This window comes from Antechinus flavipes, chromosome 5 (genome assembly GCF_016432865.1).
Source record: "Antechinus flavipes isolate AdamAnt ecotype Samford, QLD, Australia chromosome 5, AdamAnt_v2, whole genome shotgun sequence".
NCBI classification, from domain to species: Eukaryota; Metazoa; Chordata; class Mammalia; order Dasyuromorphia; family Dasyuridae; genus Antechinus; species Antechinus flavipes.
Window position 1 is genome coordinate 231,572,143 of NC_067402.1, and position 13,760 is coordinate 231,585,902.

General features: G+C 35.4%; 1 long non-coding RNA gene across 1 annotated transcript in view; it reads left to right on the plus strand.

The window, feature by feature from the left end:
- The first annotated feature begins 687 nt into the window (after window positions 1-687).
- Window positions 688-13,760, plus strand: part of LOC127537856 (uncharacterized) — a 41,744-nt gene continuing 28,671 nt past the window's right edge. Inside the window, exon 1 of the long non-coding RNA XR_007947620.1 lies at window positions 688-1,139. This is a non-coding gene — a long non-coding RNA (uncharacterized LOC127537856). The remainder of the gene's footprint in view (window positions 1,140-13,760) is intronic.

Genomic DNA, 13,760 nt, shown 5'->3' on the forward strand with positions numbered 1-13,760 from the left:
CTTCTCCTTACAGCTAGCTAACTCTTTTAAGAGTGCTGAGTTCTTTTCAGGATTTAACTTGTTAGCTAAGGGCATGAGGAACTTGTCATTCATACACTCTTCTACTCTTATTTCATATTTACCATTCCTGGTGTCTATTGTATCGCTTCATTTTGTCTGTAACTTATTCCCCTAAATAAATCTATTTTTTGCCAAAGAGAATGGCCATTGTGAATTCTTCACATGACTGAACCCCAACTTTTGATGCCTGCCATCATTTGGTGACAAACCTCACAACATAGATTTCATCACTATTGTTTGATAATCTGCCTATCAATGATTCTGTGTGGAATTAACTGAGTGAAGACACTGTCATGGGAATATAGCCTTAAGCTATACATTAATTGTGATTTGAGACTTTATAATAATAGAGCTATAGCTTAAAAAGTTGCAGGGGTTTATTCCCTCCTGTTTTCTACTATCTTTTAATTAGCATTTAAATGCCTCTTTTTAAAAAAATTCTCTATTTCTGGGTTAGATTTCTGCGATTAGAATCTTAAGCCTGAGTCTCCCAAACAATGAGAAAAAAGGCCAGGCTGGAGGGGTGGGGGTTTGCAGGGCTTCTGCATTCAGGCTATTTAATTTTGTTTTGCAGTTTTTACTTAGCACTCCTTTTACTGACAAACACCTTGTCATATGGGAGATTGTAATAAACCCCTTTTTGCTTTTTCTTACTCTGAGAGTCTCTGATTGTTTTTATGGTCAATTCTGTCCAACACAATTGTGCAGTGTTCCCGCCTTAGGATAGTCCTACAAATATTGCTATCAGATAGATAATCTACTGTTGGAAACAATGTGAACTAGCAGCAAAAAAATTTCCCAGGACATTTAGCAGATTTCAAGCTGATGTTTACCACATCCTCTGCAAAATCTTTGTGATAAAAGGTGTTTATCCTCCACAGAATGTGATAGCATATTGCTGGTTTAGAGATTGGTTGCTCTGCCCCGCCCTGTCTATTGTGACAAACTACTTCTGATTGTTTATTGGTTACAACGAATCCCTAAATATAACTTAGTTTATCACTTAGTGGTTATTATCCTCCTATTTTGGCCAGCAAGCCGATTCTGAAACTCTGGACTAAAGTGAATTCCCCCAAAATGTAAGTATGATATTCATTTGTATTTTAAATAACTATTCTACTTTTGACCAAAACATTATACAGCTGTGATTTTGTCATTTTTAAATATTTTGGTATCTGAGGGGAACAATGAAACAAAATATCCACAAGCCTGTAAGGAAACTAATTTTTCAAAGAATTGGACTTTTCAGATTTTTTTGGCTTTATTTAATTTTATTTAAATTGTGAATTTGACAAACAGCACCAAATATGAACATTTCCATATGTAAAGAACAGAAAGAATCTTGTATATGAAACCACAAATCTCTGTTAGGTACAGTTTGAGTTTTAAGTATTTATGAAACTTAACATGGCCACTACTAATCTTCCCTGCTTTTTAGCTCCTTCAGAACTTCCTTCTATTCTCTCTGTATTTTTTTAATGTTTCATTGGGACTGTTTGTTTTCTTTCTTTCTTTTTTTGCATCTCCTTTTTTTTTATCACTCCACTTCTCCCTATAACTTCCACCAAGGTAAATTAAAGTCCTCTCCTATAATATAAGTATAATTAAAGAAAACATAAATACATAGTGATTGTGTCTTATTCTACAACCACAATCCAGATCTCTGTCAAGAGATGGGATGCTACATCACTATTTTTGAGTTGTAATTTGTTGTTTATCAAATACAAATCTTTTAAAATTGTTTCCTGTTATACTTATGATGAGGTCTTCAGTATTAGATGTGGTTAGCAGAGAAATTGATAAAAATTGATCCCTAAGGCAGGTAGGGAGAAGGCACTGGTAAGAGATCAATGTAACTCAATGGTCTCTTTTTCTGGGGAAGTCTTGCAATCTGAAATCTAAGACTTACCCTCCCTAGGGGTCACTGGCAGTCTCATTTTGCCATTTCCTGTCAGAAATCCCAGTCATGTCCCTGAGGTTAAATTTTCTCTATAAAATCTACTTATGGGCCATTCCCATAGCTGCTGCCTCCCTTTGGGTCAGTCCACCAAGGTACTCTGCCTTGTGGTGTCTGTCTCCTTTCCTTCCCCCGTGCCACATGATATTTCTTCTAACTCCACTATGCTTCCTGACTCCACTTCTGCCTCCTTAGCTAGCCAGCTCTTTGGGGTGCTATGTTCCTTTTAGGATTTAGCCTGCCAGAAACTAGGCATTGACCCACACTTAACACTGTACACCAAGATAAGGTCAAAATGGGTTCACAATCTAGGCATAAAGAATGAGATTATAAATAAATTAGAAGAACATAGGATAGTTTACCTATCAGATCTGTGGAGGAGGAAGGAATTTGTGACCAAAGAAGAACTAGAGATCATTACTGATCACAAAATAGAAAATTTTGATTATATCAAATTGAAAAGCTTTTGTATAAACAAAACTAATGCAGAGAAGATTACTGGGAAAATAATTTTACAGTCAAAAGTTCTGATAAAGGCCTCATTTCCAAAATATATAGAAAATTGACTCTATAAGAAATCAAGCCATTCTCCAATTGATAAATGGTCAAAGGATATGAACAGACAATTTTCAGATGAAGAAATTGAAACTATTTCTAGCTATATGAAAAGATGCTCCAAGTCATTATTAATCAGAGAAATGCAAATTAAGACAACTCTAAGATACCACTACATACCTCTCAGATTGGTTAGGATGACAGGAAAAGATAATGCTAATTGTTAGAGGGGATGTGGGAAAACTGGGACACTGATACATTGTTGGTGGAATTGTGACTACATCCAGCCATTCTGAAGAGCAATTTGGAACTATGTTCAAAAAGTTATCAAACCGTGCATACATAACCTTTGATCCAGCAGTGTTACTACTGGGCTTATATCCCAAAGAGATTTTAAAGAAGAGAAAGGGACCTGTATGTGCAAAAATGTTTGTGGCAGCCCTGTTTGTAGTGGCTAGAAACTGGAAATTGAGTGGATGTCTATCAATTGGAGATTGGCTGAATAAATTGTGGTATATAAATATTATGGAATATTATTGTTCTGTAAGAAACGACCAGCAGGAGAATTTTAGAAAGGCCTGGAGAGACTTATATGAACCAATGCTGAGTGAAATGAGCAGGACCAGGAGATCATTACATACTTTTGATAACAATACTATGTGATGATCAATTCTGATGGACATGGCTCTCTTCAACAATGAGATGAACCAAATAAGATCCATTTGTTCAATAATGAATAGAACCAGCTGTACCCAGGAAAAGAACACTGGGAAATGAGTATGAACCACTACATAGCATTTCCAATCCCTCTAATCCTCCCAAAAAATCCAATTTTTGTCTGTTTGCATTTTTTATTTCCTTCTCAGGTTAATTTTACATTATTTCAAAGTCTGATTCTTCTTGTGCAGCAAAATAACTATGGATAGGTATACATATATTGTATTTAACATATACTTTAACATATTTAACATGTATTGGTCTCCCTGCCATCTGGGGGAGGGGGGAGGAAAGGAGGGGAAAAGTTGGGACAGAAGGTTTTGCAAGGGTCAATGTTGAAAAATTACCCGTGCTTATATCTTGTAAATAAAAAGCTATAATAATAAAAACATTTCAAAAAAGATTTAGCCTGCCAGCTAAGGGCATACCCTAACTTCATAGGGTGTTTCCTTTCGCCTGGCAAATGGCAAGTTCCACTAAGGAATTTCCTTTCCATTATTAATTTTTAAAACCCCTTTCTATACTCTCCCAATTCTTATTTCATATTTACCATTCCTAATGGTAATTGTATCCCTTCTATTTTCTATTGTATCCCTTCATTTTGTCTGTAACCCATTCCTCTAAATAAATATTTTTTTGCCAAAGAGAATGGCCAATGTGAATTCTTCATATGACTGAACTCCAGTTTTTGGTGTCTACCATCACTTGGTGTCTTCTATACCCATATCATTTTGGTCCTCAAAGTACATCACTGTATTATTTTATTCTTTCAGCCATTATATAAATTATTTTCCTGATCTGATCAAGTCATTGCATCTGGTCATACAAGTCATCTCAAGTTTCTCTAAATCAATTCCTTTCACAATAATATTCCATTGCATTCACATATTGCAATTTGTTCATCTATTCTTCAGTTGATGAATATTCATTTTGTTTCCTATTCTTAACTGCAATAAAGCTTGCTAGTATAAACATATTTGTATCATGGACCCTTTGCCTCTCTGGAAAAAAGATCTTTGATTTCAGGTGTGGGCGATTGGGAGACAGTTTAAACCTGGTAGTGGAATTTCAAAAGTAAGTCAACAAAAGGTATTCAGAGGTTAGTAATATTTTGGGCTTAGTTCCAAATTGCTTTCCAGAATGATTGAACTAATTTAAAATTCTGCCAATAGTATATTGGTATCCTTGTCCTCACACAGCCCTTCCCACTATTATTTCCCCTTTTTGGGGGGGTCAATTTTGCCAGTATGACAAATGTGAGGCAGAAGCTCAAAGGTCTTCCTTGGGGCCACTGCTTTTGGTGAATGTAAATGTTTAATTTGGAGAAGATAAATCTATGATCCATTCCAGCATTCAAGCAAAAAGAAATCTATGCATTTACCATGTTTGAAAATGTCTATTTAAATAACTCCTCGGGAGTAATGGCTGCCTATTACATTGACAGAATTCTTGAAGTCTTTTCATCTTTTTAATGTTTCATTACATAAATTTTTCTTATAGTTTTGCTCACTCCAACCTGCATCAGATTATGTATTGGGTCTTCACAGGTTTATCTGAAAACGTCTCTTAATTCATCAATTATACTATTCCATTGTATCCATGTGCCACAATTTTTTCAGTTATTCCCCAATTAATGATGCCTCCCTTCATGCCAGTTCTTAATTAAGAACAAAAAGATCTTATATAATTAAAAAAAATTATAGATATTTTTATTCATTTTTAAAATATTTGTTGAAGCATTGGCTCTAGATATATTAAATAAAATATAATGTAATAACTTTGAGGCCACTTGCTTTCAAGAATAGCTGGACCTATAAAGCTCCACCTTATATTTTAGTTGTGTGCCTATTTTCTCCTCAGCAACTCCAACAATTATTATTTTTCTTTTTTGAGGTCATATTTGTCTATTTGATGATTGTGAGATAAAACATGAAAGATGTTTTGCATCACTCTTAATTTTTCAAATTTTGGATCACTTTTTTATGTTGATTGCTCAGGTTTTTTTTGGGAGGGTGGTTTGGAAATAATTCATATATTTTGATCATTTACATCTTCTGGTCATTCCCCTATTAGGGAATGGGAGAAAAGATTTTTGTTAAGTCAAATTTTTTTTCTTATTATTTTAATTGCATTGATTTTGTTTGTGCAAAACCTTCTCATTTTTATATAATAAAAATTGCCCATTTTATCTTCTGTAACCCTTTAAAAATTTCAATAATATTTTATTTTTCTAATTACTTGTAAAAATAGGTTTCAGCATTCATTTTTGTAAGAGTTCAAGTTCCAAATTTTTTCTCCCTCTTCTTCTTACTCCCCCCCATCAAGACAGCAAACAATCTGATATAGATTATACATATACAAAGTCACTTTGTGAAAGAAAATCAGAAAAGGAAAATACCACAAGAAAGAAAAAGCAAACAAAAAACTAAGTGAAAATAGTATGCTTTGATCAGCATTTGATCTCCATAGTTCTCTCCTGATGGCATTTTCCATCACGAGTCTTTTGAAATTGTTTTGGATCAATGTATTACTGAGAAGAACTAAATCTATCATAGTTGATCATCACATAATCTTGCTGTTACTTTGTACAATGTTCTCTTGGATTTGCTCACTTCACTCAGCATCAATTGATGTCTTTCCAGGTTTTTTTGAAATTAGACTGCTCATTATTTCCTATAGAATAATGTTCCATTACATTCATATACCATAACCTATCCAGCCATTCTTCTAATTGATGGGCGTTCACTCATTTTGCAATTCCTTGCCACTACTGGCAAGCTGCTACAAACAATTTTACACATGTAAATCCTGTATTCTTTTTGCTGCTATCCCTGGATTAGAGATCCAGTAGTGATATTGCTGTGTAGAGAGCCAGAACTCTGGAGAAGTATACTTGAAACAAGGTATTAACTCAATGGAATTAATGAGATAATGGTTCTCTAATATACATATACTTAGTACTTAGCATGGTGATGTACCATCCTCTAGTTCACACATCCTCAGTATATTGTAATGATGTAATTGTAATAGGGCATTTAAACTGGGGACAAAGTCAGACTCCCAGGAAGACTGGTTGAGACTGTCAGCCTGCCAGACTGCCATACTGCTGGAGGAGACTGGGTCAGACTGAGACTGGGACTGACTATGACAGAAAGCTAGCCCAAACATTACATTTTGGTGCCCAAAAGTGGACATAAGGACCTACACTCAACAGTTCGACTAACATGATTGTGAATTCAGTAGAGAAGTTCCCATGACCCAGAAAGAGGGCAAGTATAAAAATAGACAAGCAGGGAACTTTGGTAAGGGCTAAACTAATCACTTTCATTTTTTAGCTGAAATGGAGCATATACTAAGAAAAGAGTGTCCTTCACCCCAAGGGAAATATGCAGAATGCATAGTTAGATTAATAAAGAAACAAGGTTTGTTGGTAAATTGGAAGCAGATCACTGGACTCTTAAATATATTACAGTGCACATCTCCTTGGATCTCTAAGGAAGAAAAATTAGAACCAGATATGTGGGAACTAGCGGGAGAGCAACTAATTGAAAATTATGAAGTTTATGATAAAATTATGATAAGCCTTATCAGATATAGTACAGGAGTCACTTGATCAAGGACACTCACAACCTTCTCTAAGTCCTTGGAATTCCCCTGTATTTGTTGTTTTAAGAAAGAAAGAAAGAAAGAAATCTGGAAAATGGGATGTTAACTGATTTAAGAAAAGTAAATGAACAGATGGAAACTATGAGAACTCTTCAGCCTGGATTTCCATCTCCTATCAATTGTTGTCTTTGGGTTATAGACATTAAGGATTGTTTCTATTCTATCCTCTGGATAGAATTGTATCTATTCTATCCCTCTGAATAAGGAAGATATGAAAAAAATTTGACTTTTCAGTACCCAGCATTAGTTTAGCTGAGCCTTATAAAAGATATGAATGGACAGTTTTGCCACAGAGAATGAAAAATAGCCCTACTATGTATCAAATGTATGTTGCTGCTACTCTTACTCCATCCAGTAAGAAAAGCTTTTCCAAAAGTTATGTTGTTACATTACATGGATGATATCTTAGGTTGTGCACCTGTGGAGCAAATGTTAGAAACATGTCTACAAAAGACCATAGAAACACTAAGGAACTACAAATTGCATATAGCTCCAGAAAAAAATTCAAAGACACACTCCTTTTCAATATTTAGGATATGAAGTATATCCTAAGGTGTAAAAGTACAAAAATTTTCTTTAAGAACAGAGAAGTTGAACACCTTAAATGACTTTCAGAAATTGATAGGAGATAGCCAATGGATGCATCTAGTGTTAGGCTTAACTGCTAGACATCAATTACAACCATTATATAACATTTTAAGGGGAGACACTGCTTTAAGCTCACCACACCAGAAAGAAACTCAAGAGACTTTGAGAGAAGTTGAACTAGCTTTATCCAATGTGATTAAAAGTTACTCAAAAGTTACCTTGGAAATATCAGTTTTTGCTACAAAAGAGGCACCCACAGCAGTCCTTTATAAAGGACACAGTGTAATAGAGTGAGTGAACCTCCCAGCACAATCAGATCAAGGCCTTACTCCTTACCCAGTGCTTGTGGCTAGAATTTTATTAAAAGGCCATTAAGCGAGTATTACAATTATCTAGGGTAAGACCTGACAAGATATACACCTTTTATACTAATGCACAAATTAATGTATATTGTGAAACCATCCCAGAATGGCAAATTTTATTGGCCACAGCTCCAAATTTTACACACAAGTCTCCATTAAAGATAACCTGGCTATTACATAATTGGCAAATGGATGTGATCCATTATAAATCTTTTGGTCGTCTGTCCTTTATCCATGTTGTATTAGACACCTTTTCAGGATTTACTTTTGCAATACCAGCAGCAAAAGAGACAGCCCGAGTGGTCACTGAATTCCTTACACAACCACAAGCAATAAAAACAGATAATGGACCTACACATACTTTTAAACATTTTGCACACTTTTGTGTGTAAATCAGTATCAGATTTACACATCACTGGCATACCTTTTAATCCTCAAGGATGGGAAATAGTAGAGAGGAAAATCAGACATCAAAACGCTCCTCCAAAAACAAAAGAAAGGGGTAGCCATGGGTAACCCTAGAGAACTTTTAAATTTAGCTCTTTATACTATAATTTTTTTTTATTTTTGATAAAGATGCATTGGCTCCAGCAAACAGGTTTTATAATCCTCTGGAAGGACAGTGTCTGGTGCGAGCAGCTCCACTATCTTTATATAGTCGCCAGGTGATATAGAGATCCAGAAAGTGCTGAATGGAAGGGACCAGATAGGCTTACTGCTTGGGGAAGAGTTTGCTTTTATCTCAACAGATAGAGAAGGAATCACATGAGATTATTGCAGGACTTCAAAACTTGCAGGAATCATTGGATTCCCTGATACATGAAGTAATGGATTGTTTTTGGACTATCTCTAGGACTTATGGACATGTGTAATTTCTTATGTTGATTCATGTTGTTTGTTACATCACTACTAGTCTGTGTCATGTAAGACCCCTTCAGCCCAGAGGAAACCTGCTAACAATATCTGGTTTGATGTTCTTACCTCCTTGAGAAATCAGGGAGGGCATGACCACCTGTGTTCTAAAATAAAAACAAAAACAAAACGGGAGAGAGCTGGAACTCTGGAGAAGTATACTTGAAACAAGGTGTTAACTCAGTGAAATTGATGAGATAATGGTTCTCTAGTATACATAGTACTCAGTACTTTGTACTTTGCATGGTGATGTAATGGTTCTCTAGTTCACATATACTCGGTATATTGTAATAATGTAATTGTAAAAAGGTATTTAAACTGGGGACAAAGACTGGTTGAGACTGTCAGACTGCTGAAGGAGACAGGGTCAGACTGAGACTGGGTCTGACTATGACAAAAAGCTAGCCTGAACATTACACTGCTGGATCAAATGATATGCACAGTTTTATAGTTCTTTGAATATAGTTTCAAATTGCTCTTATAAATAGCTAGATCAGTTCACAACTCCACCTACAGCACATTAGGATCCCAGTTTTCTCACATCTCTCCAACAGTTCATCATTGTTTCCTGTCATTTTAGCCAAACTGACAAGTGAGGTGTGGTACCTTAGGGTTGTTTTAATTTTCTGCAATCCTTTCTATCCCTTGTTTGAACTTTCTTCCTGACCATAATTGTACAAGTCATATTCTTTCTTGCACCTCTAATTTGTTTATGATGTGAACTTCTATGTCTAGACCATGTACCCATTAAAAGTTTGTTCATTTATCCCTAATTTCTGTCAAGCTGCTTAGCAATTTCCTAGGTAATTCTTGTCAAATTGTGACCCTTTATTCTAGTGATTGCAATCTTCACATTCATCCTACTTTGTCTTAATTTGTTTATATGCTTCTCTATGATGTATAACTAATCTCTTCTAATAATTGATCTTTTTTAGCTAGTATCAAATAGTTTTGATAACTAGAGCTTTCTTCTCATTTATTTTCATTATTTCCCTTAAGATTTTTGATCTTTCATTTCTCCAGAATGATTGTATTATTATTTTTTCTATAGCTCTATGAAGTATTTTGTGTGAAGTTGATTAGTATGGCATTAAACACATTAATTTAGGTAGTCTAAGAAACAAAATCTTACTAAGAACTTCCAACTCACTGATGAACACAGGAAAGATTTTATTTTACCTTCTTGCATGAAAAAATGCCTACATTTTTTTGAAATGCAAAAGTCATATTTTATTTCCCATCCTGAAGCACAAGTTTTTCCCCTGATTTCCCCATTAAGTGAATGTTACAGAAGTTATAGAATGTAACTTACATTTTTATGGAATAAGATAACCTGAAGAAGCAAAGTCCAGGGGGCTCCTATTCACATTTAAAACCTTGCCCCCAACTACATTCTTTGATGTCCTAGTGGGTCCCGGCTCCTATTTCTTAGGCTTAAAATTTCTAATTTGTTTCCTTTCTTCAATTTAATTTTCATAACTTTGGAAACTAAATCCCCATTCTTTTTTTGTTATATTGGCATAACCTATTTTGTTTTGGAGGAAGTTTATGGTTTATTCAATTTCTTTTTCTGAGAATGGGTTGACAATGTTTCTCTATTTATTTATTTCTGTAAATTGTTTTATAGTTATATTTAACTACAAAATTGTAGTAGTTCTTATATAGGCCTGAATAGGTAAACTCCTAAATTTATACTTTCTATAATTAATTTGAATGGAATTTCTCTTTTTTGCTTCTTGTTTCTCTCTTTTGGCAATATGTGGAAAGGCTATTGATTTGTGTGAATTTATTTTTTGCTCTTCTACTTTGCTGAAGTTATTAATAGTTTCAATTAATTTTTAAATTTGATTATAAGATTTACTATGTAGACAAGAGTGTGATCTACAAAAAGAAATAATTTTATTTCCTCTCTGACCTGTGATTATTCTGTCAATTTTTTATCTGTGAGAAATTGACTGACTGAAAACACTCTCAAGAGAATATAGCCTTAAACTATACTTTAATTGTGACTTGAAACTTTATAATAACAAATGTAGCTATCATCAAAAGATGCAGATCTTGTCCCTTCCTATTTCCCAACACTTCTTTATTAGCATTTAAGTAATTCTTTAAAAGATGATGGCTTTGAATTCTATATCTGCTATTATATCAGTTCTTTAGGAAAATTTAAATTGAGTTTATTATTATTGACTTCTATTCTTTTGTTTCTGGGTTAGATTTCCAGTATTAGAATATAAATCTGGACTCTCCCAAACAATGAGAATAAAGGTCAGCCTGAGAAGGTGGGGACTTCAGGTGCTTCTTTGTTCAGGCTATTTAATTTGGTGGTTTACAATTTATTCTTTGCACTCCTTACTGACAAACACTTTATCAAATAGGAGATACCTTTTCTCACAAGATAATAATTTTTTTAAATTTTTTCTTACTCTGAGAGTTTCTGATTATTTTTATGGATGATACTGTTCCACACAGGCTATTTCCTGTGTGTGAGGGTGTCTTCTGTACAGAATTTTGGGGCAGACGGCTTCCAGAGAATTCTCCATTGGTCTTTGGGCTCAGTTCAGGAACTCCTGCTCCAATCATGTAAACCCCAGAAGAGACACTCAGAGAAACTAAAAACGAAAGTGGGCTAGCAAAGGTAGAGATTAATTTGATCCATGAGATAAACCAGCTGAGAAAAGTTTGAAATCAGTCGTGTAACCCAGGTAAAGCAAAAAACTGGTAAGGTATCTGGGTGACTAGGATTGAGATTGGGAGAATTTAGGTAGTTAAGACTCCCATTTTTCTTTGATATTGGAGAATATCCTAGGTGGTTGAGTTCAAAAGGATTTTCCTATTTTCTTTTGGTAAGATCAGGTAAGTCCTCCATTAGAAAGGATAAGATACTGTGAATCATGGAAAAGGAACAATCTAAAGTAGCTGCCTCTAAGAACCTGTATAGTATACTGAAAGATAGCTCTCTGGATAATATGCTTAAGAACCGGGAGAAAATATCAACATATACAGTGAAGGACAAAAAGAAAATGAATACTGGGCAGTATTTCATTTGGGCAGGCGCCCCACTTGGAGGAAATGTCTTCTGGCCAAGGAATGGATCTTTTGAGATTTGGGTGTGCCAAAAATTGAATCAGTATGTAAATTCAAAGGAGCCTATTAATTCTGGGGAGAGTGAATATTCAGCCTGGTGACTGCTGACTGTGGGCTGTTCTGAAAGAGGAAAGAGCCAGAGAAATTTTATTCTTGGGACCTCTTCTCAACACTTCCCTATGCCACCCAGCTAGTCATCACTCCTAAGGCTTCTGCTCCAGAACCCCCCTATTCCATACTATCCCAAGGAGGATCTGAAGAAGAGAGCTCAATTGATTTAAAACCATTAACTATTTCCTCTCCTTCTGGCCTTCTCCAGAGAAAGCTTAAGCAAATATTAAAGTTTCAAGAAAACTATCCACTCCCCACAAAGACTAGCTTGCTAACTTGTTGGGGGCTGAGAGCAGTTTGAGTTGAAATCAGAATAGAGAATCTTCCAATTGAATGTGTGTCCCTGGACTAATCTCCAACTCAATAAAGATCTATATTTAGATCTCCAGCTCTGGCTAAGTAGGAGACTCGACTAGTCCCACCAAGAAAACAGAATGAAACTACTTTATCTTGATTCCCTGGGGTGGGTCTCTCAGGAAAGAACTTCTCTGATGGAGTTTCTCAAGCATTCTCCCCAAAGTCAGAGAGAGAAAGTGAAAGTTTTGGGGCTCCCTTGTCAGAAGGGCATATGAAAAAGGATTTCCCATAGGGGAAGAGAGAACAAAACATCTACTCCCTCATAGAAAAAAAGGGGTGTCAGAGGCTTATTGAAAACGCAGCCATGGGGGCAGCTAGCAAGTCACTTAAACCCAATTGCCTCAGCAAAATTAAAGAAAAGAAAGAAAGAATGCACCCAGAGTCCTTGATAAATTTAAGGGTGGAGCCAGACACAAAGAGAAATTAGTTTTCTTGATAGATATCAAGGTTACTAGATCCTCTATAACTCAATTGCCCCAGGGGATTCAGGTTTTCCAAAGAAACGCAATAAATTTGGGACATAAAAAGAGAGAATTTTATTGTACCTTTAATTGAGGTTTTAGAATATGCTGGGGTGACTTTGGGGAAATTCCTGCTAGTTCCAGAGGTGTATGTTGCCAAATTGTCTGGCCAAATTGATATCACAGGGGACCTCATTATACCAATTAGAAGAATGTTATTATTAAAAAAGGAAGAAGAAAATAAAATCAGAGGCCTATAACAGAGGTCAAGTAAATATAAACCCCATAAGATTTAGATGGTGGTTAAGGTCAGACAATATCCCATTCCTTTGAAGGGAAAAAGAGGACTACAATCAGTAATCCAAGTATTAGTAATGGATGAATTACTAGAATCCTGCTCCTTTTAATACCTCAATACTACCAGTCAAGAAAGGAGAATGATCCTGTAGATTGGTGCAGGATTCGAGGGAAACTGATAAAATAGTCCTTCCTTCTCATTTAGAAGTAGCAGACCCATATACAATAAGGGAAAGATTTTTGAAATCAGTAAGTCGTTTACTGTTGTAGATTTAAAAGATGGCTTCTGGATTTGTCTGCCCAGATTGTGAAAGCAGGGATATCTTTGCCTTTGAGTAGTAAGACTCAGATCTTGGAAGAAAACAGCAGTATTGGTGGTGGTGTACCCAAGGACATACAGTGTTGGAATCCTAGTGTTAACTCAACTTGAAACAAGGTGATAACTCAAGGGAGATGTTAAAATCCTAGTGTTAACTCAATATAATTGATACAATGCTTGTGTTCACACCTTTACTCATTGGAATTCACACATTTGAGAGATTCCAGGGTTTAGTATGAGATATCTGAATTCACACCTCCCTTGAAGCTCTTAGGGCCAGAGAGCACTCTGGGAGAAAACCCATAATCCCA